At 59.0% G+C, this 6,838-nt stretch overlaps 1 pseudogene; it reads right to left on the minus strand.

Annotated features, from left to right (window-relative positions):
• Positions 1–431: 431 nt before the first annotated feature.
• On the minus strand, positions 432–4,441 carry LOC141372010 (uncharacterized; annotated as a pseudogene).
• Positions 4,442–6,838: the final 2,397 nt, after the last annotated feature.

A 6,838-nucleotide genomic window follows, 5' to 3' on the forward strand; every position in this document is an offset into this window, starting at 1 on the left:
TCAGACTGTGGTGTTCCAGCAGGACCAGGGGTCTCGGTCCCGAGATTGTGCCCATAATTCCTAAAGTGGCCTCTTTGATTACATCTGATGTGTAATCCATCAGGGATTTCAATATCAAGTAAGGGAAATTTTATGACAAATAAACACAGTAGAAAAGGAGTCCCATTTGAAAATAGGGGGGCAGACACGAAGGCCCCTATTGTGTGATTCCAATTACAGAAACATCAGGAATAGGTAAAGGGACAGAGAGAGAAAGCAGCATATGGGTTGCCAGGATCTGGGCTGGGGGAGAAAAGGGCAGAGAGGGCTTCTGGTTTGGGACTCCTGTGGGGAATGAGATATTCTGCGGCAATGTTCTGGGGTGTGGTGGCACAGCGTTGGGCATGTACTTAATGCTCAAGACGTGTTCAATTGAAAACAAGTAATTTTATTTAAAACAAATAATAAATAGTATATAGGACATGGAAGAATAAAATAACAGTTAATATGTACCAGAGAGAAAGAACACAGGGGGAGGGGATGAAACAATCGGGCGGGATCTCGGGTTCCGGCAATGGAACTAACGGTGATTGTACAAGGAGTGCTCCCTGCAGGGCTGTGGCTCTGGATGTGGCCTCTGGATGTGGCCGTCAGAGCCCTGCAGGAGCAGAAGTAGGGGCAGGGCTCAGGATAGGGGCAGGGACAGGGGCAGGGACAGAGGTAAGAACAGGTGCAGGGGCAGGGGCAAGGGGAAGGACAGGGTAAGCAGTAGTGGCAGGTGCAGGATCCAGGGCAGCAGCAGGGACAGGATCTGGGTCAGGGGCAGGAACGGGGCCACTGGCAGGGGCAGGGAAAGGGGCAGCGTCTCTGGCAGGAGTATGGACAGGCCAGGAGCAAGGGTAGGATCTGGGTCAGGGACAGTAGCTCTGGCAGGGCAGGAGCAGAAACATGGGCAGGTGCAGGAACAAGAGCACATGCAGGGGCAGGGGCTGGGGCAGGGGCAGAGGAAGGGGTAAGGGAAGGCGCAGGAGCTGGGTCAGGATCTGGGTCCGAGGCAGGGGCAGGGGCTGGGGTGGGGGAAGGGGGAGTGGCAGGGACTGTAGCAGGGGCAGGGGAAGGGGCTGGCGCAGGAGCAGTTGCCAGTTCCTCCTGGACAGCGCCAGGCATTCCGTGGGCAGGTGCCGGGTCACCTGCCAGCTCCTGGTCTCCTCCTGAAGTCACTGCAGGCACCAGCCCTCCCTCCAGATCCGGCTCTAGCTCCTCAGGTGGTAGAGCAGCTGTGAGAGGAGAAAAGCTCACCTCTGTGCCTGCTCTCTGTGGGCCTTTGCAGAGACAGAGCCCAGCCCAGGGCCTCCCAGAGAAGCCACAGAGGGGAAGGAACCTTCACAGGGACGTCTACCCAACTGCAGTCCACCCGCTGTGTGCTCTGTGCTCAGTCGTTGCTCCTGGCCCCACACCAGCCTCTGGGGGCTCCTCCCTGTGGGGCCAGCAACAACCCATCCCCACACACCACAAACACCAAGCCCCAGCCTTCTCACCCTAGGCCTCGGCCTCCGTGGGCTCCGGGTGCTGGACCACTGTCCGGTGGACAACCACCTGGGACAGTGGTCGGTGTGGTGTCAGAGGTCTTCCCCGGCAATCCCCAGCACCGTTTTCTTGGGATGCCTTTGTGGTCAACCCCTCTGTCAGGGAGGAGGACATGTCAGCCAGCTGCTTCTCCATGTCCTCCGTGGCCTTCTGCAAACACAGGGACTGGTAGCCGGCCCCGAGGCATCACAGCCCTGCCCGGCCATCTGCACTGTCCTCCTGCCCAGTCCCCTTGCTCCTCCCAGATCAGACACACACCGGTGCGTGCACAGCCCTGCAACCGGGATGCAGTGACCCATCCCTGCAGGGCTATCAGGATAACCCTTGGGCAGAAGGGGCAGCGCCTGCACACTCCATCCCACATAGCCAGCCTTGACCTTGAACATGACCTGCCCACTGGGTATCTGAGCCCTCATCAGCCTGCTCCTGCTCAGGGTAGCCCCACCCCCATGACCCCTCTTTACACACACACATACACACGCACACACTCACACACGTGTACACACACACAGTCACACACACAGGGAGGGCACCTGTGTCTACACAGGTCATCAGAGTGAGTGGGGCTGGGTGGCCAGCTCTGGGCCTCCCGGTGTCACCTTTCTGTCCTTCTGGCCAAATGGCCAGAGGCGGTGGGGAGCCCTGACATGAAATCCCCAGCGGGGGACAGCGTCTGCAGGGCGCGCTTTCTTCCGCCTGCAGCCTCCGGACCTCGGCAGGCAACATGCGAAAATCTTGGTTTGAGGGTCTCCAGTGAAATGAGCTGGGCAGGGGGCTGTTTGTGGAATGTGGGTGCCAGGTTACCAGGGTTCCAAATTCTGTTGGGCTCTGTTGTCAGGGAAGTGAGGTCACCAATGCCTGAGGTCCGCTTACCCAATATCCTCCTCACACAAGAGCCCCCCAAGGGGCCCCCTCCCCCGCTGCTCAATGCTCACCCTCCCTGCATGCCCCATCCATACATTGACACTCTCACAGCCCACCCACAGGCCCTGGGGAGGCCTGGGTGCAGCCAGTGTCCCTGCTGTGAGGACACAGAGCTGGGTTCAGACCGGAATCCTGTGCATGACCAGGGCCCTGGACAGACCCCGTCCCGCTCAGGGCTTCCCCAGGCTCCCCATCTGCACATCAGGGTATTCTGGCTTCTACTTCTAGGGACGCCATCAGGGGTAGGACCTCTACACATGTCCCGTACCTGCTATCACAGGAGGCTAGGGCATACTTGGCAATATAAGAATGAGCCAAGGAGCTGGGCTTGGCATGGAACACAGCTCAGAGGGGATTGGGTCTGCTCTGGGTTCCAGGCAAAGCAAATCCCCCTCCTGCCTGTGTCCCAGCCCCCGTGGAAAGGTAGGAATGAACTGATTCTGACCTTGTCCCCTGGTGACGCAGACTTCCAGAGGCTCCTATTAGGGTTAGGCACACGTCCAAGGGCCTCGTCTGTGCCCGTGTGCTGGGCAGTCCCCACAGTGGCCCCTGGCACCCCTGAGTCCTGGTCACACAACCCTGTGGAATCCCCTCCCTTCCAGGGTGGATGGCCTGTGTGACGGCGCTCTCCGGAATGGAATGGCACAAAATGCCGGGATGTCATTTCAAAGCTGGTGGAGGAAAGTCTATGACGTCTCCTGGATCCCTCTGTCCTGTGTTCATTCTCTGTCTCCTTCTCTGTCTCTGTGTCTGTGTCTCTCCCAGGAGCAGGATCTGTGGGTTCCATGGGCGATGTGAGAAATCTCAGAAGCCTCCCTGGTCCCCGTTTCCCTCTCCGGTCCTGGTGCTCCATTCCTTCCTAAGGCCTCTTCACCCTGACCAGAGCAGTGATTCTGGATCCTCTTCCACATGGAGAACCTGAGGCTGCAACTAGGAGGGCCCTGACCTTGGTCTCCAGACTGGTAGCCCAGTACTCTGCCACGTTCTGCACACCCAGCTCCTCAGCACCCCAAGCCCCAATTCTGTCCTCTGCTTAGAAGGACCTCGAGGGGTTACAAAGCATTTCCCCAGCACTGGGAGAACAGTGGGTCAGGGATGGAGATCCAAGGCGAACAGGCTCTTCTACAAGCCTGTGCGACCCTTGGGACACTGCATTTCTGAAGCCCAAGAGACAGCAGAGTAACCTGAGGCCTTTTGTGCTATAGCCCTCTGGACTTTGGGGTGGGGATCTCTTCCTACTCCCAAGTGCCCAGGGTGGTGTTGGACACCGGAACCCAGACCCTGTCTTCTCCCAGTTCCCTGGCAACCCCCTGGGCCCCTTGGGGACCCCTGACCATCAGCCTGGCCTGTCTCCCCTCCCCATGCTGTGGATCTGGGTCCTTGCCAGGAGTCCTGATGCACTTTCCCATGGCCCAGCCATCTCCAACATCTTTCTTCTTTCCCCCTTCTCCCCCACCTCGCCCCCAGGGTGTCCTCCCCTTCTGTCCCCCAGCTGGGCAGTCAGAGTGGTGTGTATGTGGGGGTGGGTGTGCAGGTGCACATGCCTCTACGTGCCTGGGGATGCCAAGGTCATGTCCCCACATGGGACGGGGTGGGTATCTATCCCCAAGGATCTGAGGGGCTCTCACCCCCAAAGCGAACCTCATGGGAGTGTTGGGGCTGGCCTAGGACTGGAGAGCAGCCCTGCTCCTTGGGCTCTGCACCCCTCATTTGTCTTGGGCCAGTCCCTGCCTCTCTTGACCCAGGTTCCCAGCTGTCCCTGAGGGTTGGACATGGAAATTCTTGAACGTGGCCGCTCCTCCAGGGGTAGGTGGGGGACAGGAGAACCAGGCACAGAGGCCTCCCCAACGAGAGGACCAGACAGGTGTGTCATGGCCAGGTGTGCAAAGGCGACCTGCACGCAGCACCTGTACGGCGAACCAGCCCTGTGGCAGATATACAGGAGACCCATGGCTCTCCACATGAGTGGTCCCCCACATTCCCTCACCACAGCCGACTGCTCTGTGGCCCCAAAGTCCGCTGGGCCCCGCAAAAACGCGCACGCTGGGTGGCAGGCCTTAGGGTGAAAGACCAGCTGGATAGGACATCTGGGGACGCACAGGTCATTGAATACCCCCCAACCAGCTGGCCTGGAATGCAGACTCCCTCTCAGGGTCCAGCTAAGTGCAGGGCTGGGCCAGTGGACTTGGAGGCATCAGTGGAGGCCGACTCAGGACCGGGAGATCAGTCCACCCCTTCCCCCTCTCCTCTCCTCCTTCTGCCTTGTCTTCCTGAAAGGACCCAGGGCAGAGGTCCATCCTGTCCCTCGCTGCAGCCCCGGCTGGACTCAGAGGGGCGGGAAGGAGGCCAGGGAGGAGGGACCCACCAACAGGATTCCCGAGTGTGAAGGGGGTCATTACTGTAATGAGAGACCCCATGGGCATTCAGGGATTTCAGCCCTTCTTAGACATGAGCAGGGACCCCAGGCCTCGGCCCCTGCCCCATCCTTCACTCTCCACAAGGCCCTGCATCCTCCTCAGCCCAGTCCTTGTCCACTGCCAGTCCTCCGTCTGGCGCGAGGAATTCCAGGGGCTCCGGGGGCTGCAAAATCATCACAAGCTGGAACCGAGCCATCCCTATGGGGCCTGGTTCCGGGGCCTGCATCCCCACAGTGAGGAGAGGTGAGGCCAGGCAGGAGCTGGGAGAGGGCAGAGTGGACTCTCCCTGGGGGCCATGGCTCCTTGGTCAGTGCAGAACCTGTTGTGTGCTGGCCGCAAAGACACCCAGATTCCAGCTCCCAGGCAGGCTCCGGGAGGGAGACCAGAGAGTGGCTCCTGCTAGCTCAGACGTATCACTCTGTCCTGTAGCTATAGTCTGTCCCACCAGCTGTACACATCCTCCTAGTCAGCCAGCTCACCTTCAGCGTCTAGAACAGGTCATCATCAAGGTCAGGGGCCAGTGGGTGGCTGGTCAGGCAGGGGAGGGCTCACGTTCAACTCAGGGAGTCTCTGACTGGTCTAGCAGGGGCTCTGGAGGCTGCTGTCTGGATTCTCTGCTGACCAGCTCTGGGACTGGAGCCATTTACCTCCCCTGTCTGGGCCTCGCTCTCCTCCTCTGTGCAATGGGGTGATGCTGAATGATCCCTCCCATGGCAGGAACAGGCGGAGTGCTGGTGATCGACATAAGCTGGGCACAGAGCCTGGACTTTCCTTGGGGTCCCCGAAGGCCACGTAAGCGGGGAGGAGGCTGCCCCCGAACAGTACATTGAAATTCTGCTGCTGTTAGTACCTGAGCGTTGGGGTTTGGTTATTTCACTTGCTGGGCTGACGAGACACACTTGTTCTCCATGACTCCTCCTCAGATGAGGAGCTCTTGCAGGTCCCGGGCATCCTGGAACTAGGGAGGGGAGAGGAGCTAGTCCCCTCCCTGGCTCCTACAGGAGACCTGTCCTCCCAAAGACAGGATGGTTTCGGGTCGTGATCCTGGGCTAGGGTTGGAGACAGCCCCACACTGCTCCTGACTCTGGGGCTGAGTGGGTCTTTTTCAGGCATAGCAACACCCACTGAAGGCTGGGGCTTGAGAAAGAACACACTCCTGGACCCAGTCCTGCCCCAGGAGAGTGGCTGCCTTCCCCAGGTCCGGAGGAAGAGAGGGATATCCTCTGCTTCTTTGGGCGTTGGTCCTCTGACCCACGAGGAAACACTAAAAAGTTTCTAGTCCTCCTCTCGAAGTGCACCAGCACTAAGTGGGCCAGTCACTGTCCACACACGAAGACAGACAACGTGCTAATAGAGTGCGGGAGTTGATCCTGTGCAAATAGCCTGTGGGTCGGTGGGGCTGGCTGCTTCAGTGCCCTCCAGTGGGTCCCCTTTCCCTGGATGGGAATCCTCCTGGGGTCTCCTCTCTGCCCTTTGAGCAACCTTCTTGCTGGTTTCAGGACCAAAGGACTCCAACTGAGCATTGTGCCCCATGTCCTCAGGGGGATGGTGGTAATGGTCCGTTATGATCGTCTTGGAGGGCCCTTCAGGTTCCTGCTCCCCCAGGACAGGTGTGGTGGCAACAAGCCCCAGAGCTGTCCTCCAACTTCAGCATTGTGCCCCATGTCCTCAGAGATGGTGGTAATGGTACATCAGGATCGTTTGGGAGGGTAGTCCAGCTTCCTGCTTCCCCAGGCACAGGTGCGGTGGCAAGAAGCCCCAGGGGCGTCCCCCAAATTCAGCATTGTGCCCCCAGGAATGCTGGTAATGGGCTGTCAGGGTGGTACAGGATGATCCTCCAGGTGGGGTCCTGGAGGCTGGAGTAAACCAGATCCCACTCAGGTTGCATGAGGAAGAGATGAGTTGAGGTGTTCATTTGGAAGAGTAATTTT

Source organism: Callorhinus ursinus, unplaced genomic scaffold, assembly GCF_003265705.2.
Source record: "Callorhinus ursinus isolate GAN/ISIS: 27379988/994484 unplaced genomic scaffold, GSC_fseal_2.0 scaffold304, whole genome shotgun sequence".
In the NCBI taxonomy this organism is placed as follows: Eukaryota; Metazoa; Chordata; class Mammalia; order Carnivora; family Otariidae; genus Callorhinus; species Callorhinus ursinus.